This window comes from Gorilla gorilla, chromosome 21 (genome assembly GCF_029281585.2).
Source record: "Gorilla gorilla gorilla isolate KB3781 chromosome 21, NHGRI_mGorGor1-v2.1_pri, whole genome shotgun sequence".
NCBI lineage: Eukaryota > Metazoa > Chordata > Mammalia > Primates > Hominidae > Gorilla > Gorilla gorilla.
This window is the reverse complement of record NC_073245.2, coordinates 24,096,748-24,113,379: the sequence shown is the minus strand read 5'-3', so window position 1 is coordinate 24,113,379 and position 16,632 is coordinate 24,096,748. Positions and strand designations below refer to the sequence as shown.

The window sequence follows — 16,632 nt, the reverse complement described above, 5'->3', positions numbered from 1 at the left end:
AAGAAATTCAATTATCCTTCTACTATTACCTTAATTCTAATATCCAAGAGTAGTAAAATTTAACTAATTTCAGATTCAGTTTTTCTTATCTGGTGAATTTGCTTATGAGTCATAAAAAGGCAAAAAATCAAATTCTTATTAAGACTCAAAAGATCTAAAATTTCTAATAACTTGAAGGGAAGCTTTTCACTATACATAAAGTCACTTTTTTTTCAAACACTGTACTTGCATATAATATTTCCATTAAAAAGAAAAAAGAGATCAGCATGAGGGTTCTAAAAATAGGTTTAATAAAAAGAAATACAGCAAACCCCAAGTGCTCAGTGACTCTTTTTCAAATGATCTGAAGATCCACAACAGGCCTGAATTTGTACTAAATGGAAGGCTCGAGCATGGGAAGTCTGTCCATGCACGCCACTACAGGCTCCATCTCTGAATTTCAGCATTCCCTGCTTTTCTATCTAAATTTACTCACATATTTTATAATGGATGCCAAAAAGAAATAACATACTACTTTCAACTGTCAGGTCTTCCCACTATTGTTAAACTACCTGAGGTCAAGTAATAGCTTATCATCTTTGTATCCCCATCCTCTAACATCATAACTGTCCCATAGCAAGAACTAGAGTATAATTTAAATAATGATGATAGTTAACATTAGGAGCTTACTACAGAAGTACCTGGCACTGCTTTATGTGCTTAGCATATATTATTTAATTTTCACAACTCAATGAGTTACTATTATTAGTCTCATTTTACAGATAAGAAAACTGAGGCTCAACTTCTATTGCTGAAGGAATGAATGGCAAGGAAAGAACATGGTCTTTGAATTCAAATAGAATCGAAGGAGTTTAAATCCTGATTATTACACACTATGCCACCTTGGGAAATGTATTTATCTATTCTGAACTTCAGTTTGCTTATCCATAAAAAAGAAGCAATATCTACATCATTGTGTTGCTGTGAAGATTCAATGTGATAACACCTGAAAGCACCTACCTCATTACCCAGTACATAAGAAGCCCTCAGATGTTAGTCCTTCTTCCATCCCACTGTCCCTGGCTTCCCTTTTACCACTCACCATACTACAGGAAAAGCTGACTGGAGATACTCTCACCCCCAGGAGTTCTCAAGCTTAGACTCACCTAGGGAACTTACTATATACATACAAAAGCCCTGGCCTATATCAAGAAGCCTGGGCCACTGTATTCTCTATTAGCTCTCCAAGTGACTGTGATAGATGGCAATGTTTGAGAAGCACTGCTCTATAAGCATTCTCTACTTAGCCACTTGATCCTCTACCTCCCGTCCAGCAAGGGACTTTAACCTCTTGATGTTTGGAAAAACTTGATGAACCTTCCTTCATCCTATCAATCTAAAAGGCTGATAGGATGAAAGAAGTATCAATCCATCTTTTAGCGTCAATCTAAAAGACTTCTCCACGATTTCCCTGATTTCTCCATCAGCAAAGAGAAAAGTAGGTGTTAAAGTAGGATTTTATAATTTCCAGAGGATAAAATATCAGTCAGTGGATTCTACAGTGACATACACCAGCAACTGGATTGTGGAGCCTCTCTTCTTGTCCCTCTCTCCCTCCCTCCAATTAACTGCTGAATTCTACCCAAGCCTACAGCTAACTAGAACAGAAGGAAACCTGATCCACACAAGCAGCAACCAGTGGGATCCACACAAGCAGCAACCAGTGGAGAAGGGGCAGAACTAGAAAACAAATTTACAGTTTTCACTCAGCTTATCAAGGCCAACCACTAAATCGCACAGCAACCCGATACTGACAGAAATCTTTTTTTTTTTTTTTTTTTTTTTTCCTGAGGCAGAGGTCTCGCTCTGTCGCCCAGGCTGGAGTGCAGTGGCGCCACCTCGGCTCACTGCAAGCTCCGCCTCCCAGGTTCACGCCATTCTCCTGCCTCAGCCTCTTTGAGTAGCTGGGACTACAGGCGCCACCACTCCCGGCTAATTTTTTGTATTTTTAGTAGAGACAGAGTTTCACCGTGTTAGCCAGGATGGTCTCGATCTTCTGACCTCGTGATCCGCCCGCCTCGGCCTCCCAAAGTGCTGGGATTACAGGCGTGAGCCACCGCGCCCGGCCACTTACAGAAATCTTTAAAGGGGATAAAACTGTAACCAGTCTTACAAAAAAAGGAACCGTTCAATAGAATACTGGTTTACATAAAACAATAGTCTCCCAGGCAGTGATTAAACAGACTTCCAATAAACTAATATGCACAAAACAATTATGTTAACATTATGTTAATATTGATTTTAATTAACTGTTCAAATTTCAGAAGATTTAATTGCCTTTTTGTTTTGGAAAATTTGTACATTTACAATAAATCTTTAGGAAGCCCAAACTCTCCATGAGGATTTCTAATAGAGAATTTAATTGTGAGAAACAAGTAGAATAGCAATATTGTGTGTAGTTTTCAAATTAGTTAACTATTTTGTAAATATTATTCAACTATTGAAGCAAATAGTTTTGAGAAAGTGAAAAGAATTAAAGTTAGCTTTAGATTTCTGGAGATTCATGCTATTAAAGCTCTATTACCTAGGGCTTTACCAGTAAGAAAACACTAGAAAACTAGTGTTTCTGATATTCTCCAGTACATATCTTCTACCTAGTGATTTCAAGCATAATGATCACAAATGGAAGAGTCAATATTTTCTAAAAGATTTGTATTTCTTTAGAAATCTATGAAAAATAAACACAAATTAATGGAATCAATGTTTTCTGAACTCCAACTGTGGGCTGGGGCATACACAAAATATAATCATGATGTTAACTAACATTTATTTATACCTACCACAAACACTAGACGAGGTTATAAATTCTTTGAGAAAAGAGGTGGGGCGGTTTAGAACATGTAGAAAAAGGCAAAAATAAAATAAAGTTAATTAGTTAATACAAAAAAACTGTGGTGAAACAAATCTATTCACCTTTGTTTTAAATTCCCTTTAAGCCTAGCACATAGGGACACATACAGTGCTTTTTTTGTAGAGGTATATAGTAATTCATAATTAATGTATCTATACAAGGGAGAAGGCACTCATGGTTGCAGGGAAGATGTGGTAGGAAAACCTGGAGGAATTGAGGAAATCCAGAGGATATCTTCTCAACCAAAGGATAAGGCAAAGCCCTGGACAAAACCATGATTATCTTTAAAGAAAAGGCAAGCAGTGGAAATGGAGCTGCGAACTGAGATAGAGAGTGGCGAACATGATGAGCCCTGAGAGAAATCTACAGAAGCAAGGCATAGTCTGGAGGTGAAAAACTTCATACAGTACAATAGGCAACACCCCCATAATTATGGACCACTAAAGCTGTGCATTATATACAAATAACATACCAGTGTAGTCTCTCCCCACCCTCAACCATCCTCACAAACAAAAAAATGCAGGCTGCTTCTAAAGGTCGCTGAAGGAATACACAATTTCCTCTTGTGTGGAGATGTAAAAAAATGACTGCTTAAGAATTATAGAACTTAAAATTATAGAACAAGAATTATAGAACTATAGAACTTAAAATTATAATTAACTGTAAATTCAATTATTTGTTTTTTCTTTCCCTGGCTAGACCATAAGTGCTATAAGAATAGACAATAGGATCATACCTTCCTATGGCCAATATCTCACCCCACTTCTGGACCAGGCAAATACATGCAGGTAATAAATACTAGTTGAATGAATGAAAAGTGAATCAATCCATATGTAAAAGGTAGGAGATCAATAAATGAACAGAAACAGGTTATGTGGAAGGTCAGACTGAGGGGAAGGTCAGACAGCCCTAAAAATATTCCAGTACAAAACTAAAGGCTAACATACTTCTACCAAAAACTTAATTTATAAAAAGCAGTGATTGACAAATTTAGGTTTAGAATTAGAAGTGTATAATATATTCTTTGTAATATCTATATTTCCACTTATCAAAAAATTTCAAAGTTTTTGCTTTTCTTTAGCATAGAAAAAAATATGTCTTTATATGCATTCCAATTATTTAAGACACTCAAATTTCCAAGAGCACAAGTAAAGAACATGAAAAAACAGGCTAATGGCATTCATTGGTATATGATCATTCACATCTATCTAGGCACTGGGTTTTTCTCCCTAAAATCTCCTAAAAAATATGAGTTCATAAAAAACAAAGATAGAAAAAAAAGTCAATCAGATTAAAAGAGGGAAAAAAACCTTTGCCCAGTGTGAGGCTTGATTACCTTAATTATTTTGACTTTGAAAGGAACCTTAATGCAGAATTGAACTTTGTCCAGTCTTTCATCTATATATCTTTTAAAAAATAATGACACTGTGTCGTTCATAAGTCTTGTCTAATTATCTTAATTTCTTCAGAAATGTTTCATTTGGTAACTTTTCCAGCAAAATTACAATTTAAACATGCAGTTCAAAAAATCATAAGTCTCTTACTCATTTTAGTGTGAAGCGAGATTAATGGAAGATGCTCATTCCACAATGGCCTGAGCAGAAACTTTACATTTCAAAGTGTATGAACCAACATACATTTCTGCTATTCAATTAAAGAAAATGGTCAGAAATGTCTTTACAATGAAATAAACACACTAAACCTTCTTGCACAGGTTTTTTTTTTTCCTCCAAGCAAGTGGTCATCAAACAGGAATTCCACACATATCAGAAGATTTTGTAACCACTTCCACATTAAACAGAATTATCACATTGTGATAAAATGCTGACTCCACTGACGGATCCTGCTGGTCAGTGATTTCATCATTTTATCAAGCATGTGAAGGCTATTATCTTCAAGCTGAATGTTGCTACAAGGTGGTTACACAAACACTGTTTGCTTAAAGACAGTGTTATCTGGAGAAATAAGTCTCTTTTCTAAAGTAAGGTAAGGCATTTCCCAAGATTTCTCACTAAACAGCCCAGGCTTCTGACAAACTCTCTATAAAAGTGTAGAAACAAGTACCCTTTCAAGGAAAACTACAGATTAATACATATCTTGAAAACAATGTACAAAGCCAACATCACATGGCCATGCTAATAAATTCATTTTGGTTATTTGTTTAAGCTTCCTACTAATCAAATTTTCTAGGATGATAACCATCAAGAGATGACTTCAATTTTAGAAAAAAAGAATGATGAAAGACATGAAAAGTTTTCTTAATTATACAAAGCAAGATTAGTCCGCCAGAGATACTGCCCTATTATACTTCGTGTGTGTGCATGCATGTACACCCACACTCTAAGACTTTAAATCAATCTATGCTCTTTTCATAATTCTTACTACATAAAGTATCTCTTTTAAGCCACAAATGAATAGAAAGTGATCCTTTATAAACAGATTCTCAGATAACATTTATACATAATGATGGAGTATTTGGCTATAGGAAAAATTTATATTCTATAGAAAATATTAATATTTTATAGAAGTTTATCAAGCCTATGTGCATTTTTAATGATTAATTCCAAATTCATCAGGAACTTAGCACCAAAGATGCAAGTACTAAAAGCAGTGGCAAGTTTAACAAAATGCTATTGATACCAAATTTTTTAAAGCAATCAATTTGGTGACATACTAATTTCTTATGTAGCAAAATAATAAGTGTGGTGGCACCTTCATAATGCTTGACAACATACAGCTCGGGCATCTAGGAACTCTGCTAACAAGCCAGACATGCTAGCTCCTTCATTTACACGAGGACACAAATGAGCAGGAAAGGATGGTACAACACAAAAAGAAAATAACTTGGGATCTCAGGCAGTTGCCCAGGTGATGGTAAAGCGCCAAGCTGAAAAACCTGTGGTCGCTAAGCAGCAGCAAAGACAATAAAGAGATTCCCATCCAGCTTCACAGCAGCTGCAGTAAGTTCAGACTGGTGGAATCACAGCACACCCTGGTGACAAAAACGAGTTACCTCTGGCTGACCTGATAGCCACTGAAGCACCAAGGCCACCACCTAACACTTCTTCAAATCTTCCTGAGAAAAACTAAAAACATGGTGAATAAACTTGCACTATTAGGAAAAAAACGGAAACTAAAAGAGATTTTATATAATATAAATGCTAATACTATTTTCAAAGCATCTGGCTTAGCGGCTTACCAGCAATGTGACCTTGGGCAAGTTTTTAGATTGTCTGTGCCTCAATTTCACAATTTCACATTGGGAATATTTTAAGTCCTCACGTTACAGGATAACATACAGATCAAATAAAGACAATATTTGAAACATGCTTAGAACAGGACCTGGCACACAGAAAACATCATATGTATTCATTCATGAATAAATATGAATTCAATGTAGACATATAATTTTTTAAGCTGAAAAAGAATAATAAAAGTTATAAGGTACTGAGTGCTTGCTATGTGCCCTCCTCTGTACTCTTTACATACATGATGCCCTTTAATCTTTTTTTTTTTTTTTTCCTGAGATGGAGTTTTGCTATTGTTGCCCAGGCTGGAGTGCAATGGCTCAGTCTCGGCTCCCTGCAACCTCCGCCTCCCAGGTTCAAGCAATTCTCCTGCCTCCGCCTCCCGAGTAGCTGGGATTACAGGCATGTGCCACTACACCCAGCTAATTTTGTATTTTTTTGTAGAGATGGGGTTTCACCATGTTGGACAGGCCGGTCCCGAACTCCTAACCTCAGATGACCCACCCGCCTCAGCCTCCCAAATTGCTGGGATTACAGGCGTGAGCCACTGCGCCCAGCCGCCCTTTAATCTTTATAGCAAATATGCATTATAGGTGTTATCTCCTTTTATAGATGAAGAAAGGCAAATGTTAAGACCAAAACAAAACTAGCAAGTGGCAGAGCTAAGATTCAAACACAGATATTTCTGACTCCAAAACCTATGTTTTTAACCATACTGCACCATAGAGAAAACTGGTTTTACCCATCTGTTCCTATTTTATGGATGAGGAAACTGAAGTGTCTTAGATAAAGCCCCACAGGTAGCTAATGGATAAATGAGGAATTAAGGTGTCTTGGCCTATTACAAGCAGATACCTCTCTGTTCCAAATGACTAAATAGGTGTAAAATTCCATTGCCACTGGAATAGTCTCTTGAATCACTCAGGATTAGAATTAGTCTAAGGATATCTGCCCTACCCAACACAACACACTGAAGCATATGCTACAGTAAATTAGGGAACAGAAGAGATTTTTCACTTAAGGTAGTGGAAGGCAGGAAAGTCAGGTATCCTGAATGACTCTCTAATATGATCAACTTCATCACAGTAACTGCCAAGTGTAATGCCAAAATGTGGTAAATTTCAACTTTGTTTTTCCAACATAGAAGGAAAGATCCATATAGAGGGCTAGATAGGGTACAGGAGGCCACCAGCTGCCTCTCTCTCGGCCGATACCACTGATAATCATTTCGAAAATAAAGAGGTCTCTGGCAGGTGCATTTTCCCTTAGTATGCCCAGGCTTGACAATGAAAGGAAAACCAGCCAGCTCCCACCCACAGGTGTTGGTTGGAAGTCATTTGGCAGCAGCTGGAGCTGAGGTACGCACAAGCTCTATCCTACCACCCTCTCAAGCAAAAAAAAGAAAAAAGAAAGTTGATACTTTAAAACGTTAAGACTAAAAAGATATGGGTATATGTATATTAAAAATACAGAGTTCATCTGCAAGATATGTAACAATTATAGGCAGAGCTCTCACCCTATATAAACATTAACCCCTTTCTAGTTGTATGAATCAGGCCAAATCAAATGCTATGTTCAGAATCAAGATAAGAATATTGGTTTGGGAACCTTCTTACAACTATATCCTCAGGCATTTGTTTATACAACTAATAATAGAAAAAACTACCTCTTCACATTAAAAAGTTTATCATTTACATGTTTTTATAGTATAATGAAAGCAGTGATCATTCCTTAAAAACAGTAAATGCAAATTCATATTCCAAACATCTACTCTGTAAGAAAGCCAGAGTTTACCTAGAAATGGTCAAAATCCTAGTAAATGACAAACCACTTTGCATGAATCATGTCACAGTATTTTTATTTCATTAAATCCCACCAAACTTAATATTTTATCAACTACAGGCATCTTCCTTACTACAGGTTGAGTATCCCTTATCCAAAATGCTTGAGACAGAAGTGTTTTGAATTTTGATTTTTTTTCAGATTTTTGGCATATTTGCATATATATAAAATGAGATATCTTGGGGATGGGACCCAAGTCTAAACACTTAATACATTAATTTTTTATGTGTATACCTTATAAACAAAGCCTAAAGACAATTTTACTTTTCCTTTGCAGATGCTTTGTGTTGTGTGCCTACATTTTGACTGCAACCCTTCACATGAAGTCAGATGTGAAATTTTCTACTTATAGTGTCATGTTGGCGCTCAAAAACTTTCAGATTTAGAAGCATTTCAGATTTTGGATTTTTGGATTGGGGATATTCAATCTGTAACTCAAGACTTTCTTGTAATATGCTGTGCGTATGAAAACTGTTACAAAATATTCTGTTTACTATTTCACAGATTTGATTAAATATTGTCCTTTATATTCTCTATCTCAAAATAGTAGAGCCTCAAACTTTACAGGAGTATTGAAATTATACCAATATTGCAAAAAATACAAATCAATAATGTCATCTTACAGCTTAAAAAATTGTTTACAATTCTTATTTCTACATAAAATATATAAGTATGGGGAAATTTCCCCATCCATAAAATAGGAACAGATGAGTAAAACCAGTTTTCTCTATGGTGCAGTACAGTTAAAAACATAGGTTTTGGAGTCAGATATATCTGTGTTTGAATCTTAGTTCTGCCACTTGCTAGTTTTGTTTTGGTCTTAACATTTGCCTTTCTTCATCTATAAAAGGAGATAACACCTATGATGCATATTTGTTATAAAGATTAAAGGGCGGCTGGGCGGAATGGCTCACTCCTGTAATCCCAGCAGTTATGGGAGGCTGAGGCGGGTGGATCATCTGAGGTCAGGAGTTTGAGACTATGTATAATGCCAAACTCAAAAATATTCTAAATGATAAAGAGGTAACATAATATTTATATTATTTTGCTGTGTTTATCATAAATGACTTCTCAGAATCACTAAGCACATCAGATATTTTCTTTTTGTTTTTAATGGAAAAGGTATTTTCTTCCTTTCTTTGTAGAGAAAGCAATGAAATTATCCAGGAAAATTTATTTCTTATTACTCTTCTAAAATATAATCTTTATTTATGTTTTCCTTCAGAAAAGTTTTTATAGCTTTATTGACGTATAATTGACAAATAAAAATTATACATATTTAAGGTGTACCAAATGTTTAGATATATGTTACATTGTGGAATGATTTCCACAATCAAACTAATTAGCACATCCGTAATCTCACATAGTTACCGTGTGTGTGTGTGTGTGTGTGTGTGTGTGTGTGTGTGTAAAACTTAAGATCTATTCTCTTAGCAAATTTCAAGTACATTCTTATTAACTACAGTCACCATACAATACATTAGGTCTCCAAAATTTATTTATAACTTAAAGCTTCTATGCTTTGACCAACAGCTTCCCATTTTACCCCCACCCAGCCACTGGCAATCACTATTCCATGCTGTACATACTAAATTGCATGCTCTAAAATTTCTATGAGATCAACTGTTTTAGATTCCACATATAAATGAGATCCTGCAGTATTTGTCCTTATGTGCCTAAATTACTTCATTTAACATAATGTATTTCACTACTGTCACAAATAACAGAAATTTCCTTCTTTTTAAAGGCTGAATGATATTCCACTGCATATAAATAGCATATTTTCTGTATGCACTCATCCATCAATGGACATTTCAGTAGTTTCCATATCTTGGCTATTGTTAATAATGCTGCAATAAACCTGGAAGTACAAATATATTTTCAATGTGCTGATTTCATCTCCATCAGATGAGTCCCCAGAAATGGGATTGCTGGATCATATAGGAGTTCTATTTTTAATTTCTCAAGGAACCTCCATACTGTTTTCTTTCCATAATGGCTGTACCAACTTACATTCCCAACAACAATGTATAAGGTTCCCTTTTCTCCACATCATCACCAACACTTGTTTTCTTTTGTCTCTTCTTTATAATAGCCATTCTAACAGGTATGCAGTGATATCTCACTGTGGTTTCGATTTGCATTTCCCTGATGACTGAGCACCTTGTAATATAACTATTGGCCATCTGTATGTGTCCTTTGGAAAATTTTCTATTCAGGTCCTTTGCCCATCTTTGGTGTTTTGTTTTTACTGAGTTGTACAAGTGTCTTATTTTTTATATTAATTCCTTATCAGATACATGATTTTTAAATATTTCTCCAATCCATAGGTTGCCTTTTCACTTTGCTATTTCCTTGCTTAGCAGAAACCTATTAGTTTAGTGTAGTCCCACTTGTTTATTCTTACTTTTATTGTCTGTGCTTTTGGTGTAATATCCTAAAAATCACTGCCAAAACTAATGTCATGGAGATTTTTCCCTATGTTATCTTCTAGGAGTTTCACAGTTTCAGGTCATATGCTCACATATTTAATCCATTTTGAGTTGATTGTTGTATATGATGTAGGATAAGAATATGATTTCTCTTATTTTCATGGTGGATATGAAGTTTTCACGACATCATTTTTGAAAAAAACTATCCTTTTTCCATTGTGTATTCAGGGTGCCTTTGTCAAACAATAGCTAATCACCTCTAGACCTGCCTTACAACAAATGCTAAAGGGAGTTCTTCAAGCTGAAACAAAAGGATGCTGGTTAGTAACATGAAAACATATGAAAGTATAAAACTCACTGTATGAAGACCTTTGTAATGCTGCACTTCCATTTAATGGATAGTAAATACATTTCCTTATAAGTCCTTATGACTTTCTTAATAACATTTTCTTATCTCTAGCTTACTCTGTTGTAAGAATAGAGTATGTAATACATATAACCTACAAAACATGTGTTAATCAACTGTTTATGTTATCAGTATGGCTGGAGGTCAACAGTAAGCTAGTAGTAGTTAAATTTTCAAAGAGCCAAAAGTTATGCACACATTTTCAACTGTGTAGAACGTCTGTGCCCCTAACTCTTGCATTGCTTAAGAGTTGACTGTATATCCCCTTTTTGTAGTAAGCCTTTGAAATCCAGTGTGTATGTTACACTTAAAGCACATCTCAATGCATAATAGCTATGTTTCAAGTGCTCAATAGCTATATGTGGCTAGTGGTTACCAGTGAGCACCAACAGGTCTAGCTATTAAGTGCTATGTTTTGGGGATAGAGAATTATTATGATTTGGAATGAATTCTGGGGGCAGATGGAATTTGAGTTGGGTCCTGAAAGAATGTTAAGGTTCAGAAAAATGGGGAAAGCATTTCTGGAAGAAATAGTGTAAGGGAAGAGAATAGGAGGTTTCCTGGGGTAGACATTTGTTTTTAAAATTAATTATGTGCCTAGTACATAGCAAACACTGTGAAACTCAGCACACAATACACACAATCCTCACATCAATGGTTCTAAAACTTGAGCATCAGAATCACCTGAAAGGCAAAACACAATTTACTGTGACCCACCCTGAGTTTTTGAAGCAGTAGGTCTGAATTCCATTTCTAACAAATTTCTAGGTGGTGCTAATGCTGCTGGTCCAGGGACTGTACTTGGAGAACCGCTGCCTTACATTAACAGTTCCTAGCAGATATTATCTCCATTTTATAGGTAAGAAAGTGAGGCTAAGAAAAACTAAATAATTTAACAGAGATTGCATAGATAATATGTAGCAAGAACGTGATTCAAGTGCAAGTCTGGAATTTACATCTAGGTCTGTCTCGGCCTCCCAAAGTGCTAGGATTACAGGCGTGAACCACTGCCCCCGGCTAACTCCAGCTTTTTATTCCTCTATGAATTATTCTAAAACTTTCACATTTTTTGTGCTTATATTTAAGTCTACGATCCATTTTGAGTTGTTTTTTTTTTATAAAATAACACTTGGAAATGGAAATTTCTGAGTGCTGCTACTATATAGAAATAGGATTGACTTTTCTTTATTAATCTTGTATCCTGAGACCTTGCTAAGCTCACTTATTTGTTCTAGCAGCATTTTTGTATAATCCTTAGAATTTTCTACATAGAAGATCATGTCATCTGTAGATAAAGACTATTTTACTTATGTCCTTCCATTCTGTCGCTTTTATTTATTTTTCTTCCTTTATTACGTTGGCTAGGACCAGCATAATGTTGAATTGAAATGGTGAGCATGGACATTCTTACATTGTTTCCAATCTAAGGGAGAAAGCATTCAGTCTTTCATCAAGTACAATGTTAACTGAAAGTTTTTCAGAGATATCCCTAAAGTTCCCTTCTAATTTGCATTTATAAAGAGAATGACACAAATTCACATCAATGGTAGGGAATCTTAAGTTCCCTTCTAATACTAGATTTCTGAGTTTTTATCATGAGCAAATAGTGAATTTTGTCAACCACTTTTCCTGTATTTATTGAAAGGAATATATGGTTTTTCTTTTTTTAGAGACAGAGTCTTGCTCTGCCACCCAAGCTGGAGTGTAGTGATGCAATCATAGCTCATTGCAACCTTGAGCTCCTGGGCTCAAGTGGTCTTCCCACCTCAGCCTCTCCAATAGCAGAGACTACAGGTGCATGTTCCACCATGCCCAGCTAATTTATTAAAAAAAAAAAAAAAAATTGTAGAGACAGAGTCTCCCTATGTTGCCCAGGCTGATCTCAAATTCCTGGCCTCAAGTGATTCTCCTATCTGAATCTTCTAAAGCACTGTGACATAGCACCTGGCTGGTTTTTAATTTTAAGCCTGATAATATGATTAATTACACTGATTTTCAAATTTTAATCAATCTTAAATTCTTGGGATATTCTCTACTAGATCATGATTTATTATCACTGTATATATTTCTGTATTTCACATACTAAAATTTTATAAAGAATGTGTATATCTATGTCCATGACAGATATTGGTATGGAGATTTCTTAAAATACTTTTGGTGTCAGGTTTGAAAAGCATTCATGATGATGCTTATAGATTATATAAATTACAAATCTAATCCCTATGTTTCTTGATACAGGAAGAATGAAGTTCTTTCATAAATAATACCAATTACACAGTAAATGGGAATTTATATCATATATTAATTTTTCAAAAGTTATATGAAACCCTGAAATAATTAAACATAGTTGCTTTTAAAAATCCCCCATATTAACTTGTTTAACTTTGTTGCCATTACCAAGAATTTTGCGTTTCTTAAATATTTAATGGAAATAGCTTCATGGTTATAAGTTATAAAGTGATTTCTCTCCTTTTGCAGCATGAAGATAATTTGAAAATCCCTATTCATTGACATGATTTTGTAGCTGTTTTTTTTTTTTTTTTTTTTTTGACACGGAGTCTCACTCTGTCGCCAGGCGGGAGTGCAGTAGCGCGATCTCGGCTCACTGCAACTTCCGACTTCCTGGTTCAAGCGATTCTCCTGCCTCCGCCTCCTGAGTAACTGGGACTACACGCACGCGCCACCACGCCCAGCTAATTTTTGTATTTTTAGTAGAGACAGGGTTTCACCATGTTGGCCAGGATGGTCTTGATCTCCTGAACTCATGATTTGACCGCCTCGGCCTCCCAAAGTGCTGGGATTACAGGCGTGGGCCACTGCGCCCAGCCGTATCATTCTCTTTATAAACCAAAAAGAGGTTAATGTTGACCAGACTCTAGTTAAATAAAACAATATATTAGACTCCTGTAGGTAGTGAAGATAAACCAATGCTTCTAAAATATCTCTCAGTGAAATAGTAAGATCAAAGTGGTTAGGGGAATCATAACCTTTTTAACAATTTCCAAACTGTGTTGTAGGTATAAAGTCAGTTTTCAGAGTGCTAGAGTCAGAAAAGAAAGGTTCATATTAACATGTAAGATTCTGTCAGGAAGCAGACCGTGGCCTGATATAAAACCAGCTGCCAAGTACTACTGAGATAAGATCATAAATAAGCTGTAGGTTCACAAAACTTCATACTAAATGGTGAGTTCTCTGGGAAGCAGACCTCTAGACCAAGATTAGCAGGAGGTATATTAAGGAGTACCTTTGGGATCAAACCTATGAAAAGGGAGGGGAATGAAACAGGTTTGGACAGAGGAAAAAGTTAAACTGTGATCCAAATCTACCAACGGTCTTGGCTCATCCCGCAGGGAACTCGAGTTAGAATGGCCCTTCAGAGTTGTCTCTAGCTGGGCCAAAATAGATAGGACTCTATATTTCCACAGCAATCAGTCATTGACTGTGGGCCATCCTGGGAAGGAGGGTTACCTTAGTTAGTCAAGTTGGCACCCTGCAGCTGAGAGAGTCCCTGAAGGGGCTGACAGCTGTGGGGTACCTGCCCATTGTATTCCCAGAAGTTGGGGCAACAAGCTTTCATAGAAGGGATATCTGAGTAGCACCACAGTATGCAAAATACAGATATATGAAAGAAAGACCTTAAACCATGCCAAAAATTTTAGTTAGATATGTGCTTATCAAGGTATACATAAGTTGTTCCTTCACTTTATTCACATCTCTGTACAAATGTCACCCATTCAGGACTTTTCCTAACAAACCTATCTGAAATGGTACCTCTTTACTGTGTTTTATTTTTTCATTATGCTTATCACTACCTGACATTTTAATATACATTTATTTGTTTATTGGGCATTATCTGTCACTCCCACTGGAATATAAGTTACAGGAGGTGAGCACCTTTACCTACTTTACCTCTATGTCCCACTGTCTAGAACAATGTGGGAAAAATAACGTATTTACAAATAATTAGAGTTAATATTTGTATTGGAAATGATCATGATTTGTCATCATTGATAACTCATTAACTATACTGTGGTTGAAATCAATATCAAAGGTTGTAAATTAGCCTAGGTTCCTGATGAGAAATGCAAAATGTCCAACTAAGAACTTCAAGGTAGGTCATTGTGATGGTTAATTTTATGTATCAACTTGACTGGGCCAAAAGGTGCCCAGACATTTGGGCAAACATTATTCAGGGTAATGGGATGGGCCTCATCCAATCAACTGATGTTTTGAATAAAACAAAAAGGCTAACAACCCTCCTCAGCTTGCCAACTGCAGATCTTGTAACTAGTCAGCCTCCATAATCATGTGATCATGTGAGCCAGGCCCATATACACACACACACACGTACATTATGTTTCTCTGGAGAACCCTGACTTATACAGTCATTTTACTTAAACAAATTTCTGGCCAGGTGCAGTGGCTCATGCCTATAATCCCAACACTTTGGGAGACCAAGGCAGGAGGATCACTTGAAACCAGGAGTTCGAGACCAGCCTGGGCAACAAAGCAACCCCAACTCTACAAATAAAAATAAAAATAATTAGCCAGGCACAGTGGCATGTGTTTGTAGTCCCAGCTACTCAGGAGGCTGAGAAAAGAGGATCACTTGAGGCTGGGGGGTTCAAGGCTGAAGTGAGCTAAGATTGAGCCACTGCACTCCAGCCTGGGCACCAGAGTAAAACCTTGCCTCTAAAAAAAAGAAAGAAAAAGAAACAGATTTCTAACTATGAAAGTAAAATAGAAATAGAACCCTAAGTAATTAATATGTATTGTGTTATTCTCTGCAAAGAACATTAATCATTAGTTGGAATTTATCTTTCAAATGTGTTGCTGTTTATATGTATATTTGAGAAACAAAGTGTTTTGTAAAGTGCTCTGTCTCTTAAGGAAATCCAAAGATCTAAAGAAAGAACTATAGAGTCTCCTATATATATTCCAGTAAGCTACATATATTTCAGCATTTACTTAAAATTCAAAGGCTGTCAATAAAGTCAAAAGGGTCTGGCATGGTGGCTCATGCCTGTATGCCCAATGTTTCGGGAAGCCAAGGCAGGAGGATCGCTTGAGCCCAGCAGTTCAAGACCAACCTAGATGACATAGCAAGACCCTGTCTCAACAAAAAAAAAATTTTAATTAGCCAGGTGTGGTGGCACACACCTGTAGTCCTAGCTACTCTGGAGGCTGAGGTGGGAGAATCTTTTTTTTTTTTTTTGAATAGAGTCTCGCTCTGTCACCCAGGCTGGAGTGCAGTGGCGTGATCTTGGCTCACTGCAAGCTCCGCCTCCTGGGTTCACACCATTCTCCTGCCTCAGCCTCCCCAGCAGCTGGGACTACAGGCGCACACCACCACGCCCGGCTAATTTTTTGTATTTTTAGTAGAGACGGGGTTTCACCGTGTTGGCCAGGATGGTCTCGATCTCCTGACCTCATGATCCACCCGCCTCGGCCTCCCAAAGTGCTGGGATTACAAGCGTGAGCCACCGCGCACGGCCGAGAATCTCTTAAACCCTAGAGTTCAAGGCTGCAGTGAGCTATATGGTGCCATTGTATTCCAACCTGAGTGACAGAGTGAGATCCTGTCTCTGAAAAAATTTTTTAAATTAAAAAAGCCAAAGGACATGAAACACACCATTATCCAAATGTATTACCCAAATATCTTCAAATGCTAAAAAGTAATTTTTGGATTAAAGGTCTCTTCGGAGTCTACATGCCTACACTCTCCTTCCATTAGTGTGAATAATCAAAAACTAACCGGATTTCAAGTGGAACATTTAAATTGACATCTTCTGATGTTATTTCATCCAGATTACT

At 36.6% G+C, this 16,632-nt stretch overlaps 1 protein-coding gene across 5 annotated transcripts in view; it reads right to left on the bottom strand.

Moving 5' to 3' along the window:
- Positions 1 to 16,632, bottom strand: part of MACROD2 (mono-ADP ribosylhydrolase 2) — a 2,087,937-nt gene that overhangs the window by 1,935,196 nt on the left and 136,109 nt on the right. The window lies entirely within an intron of this gene.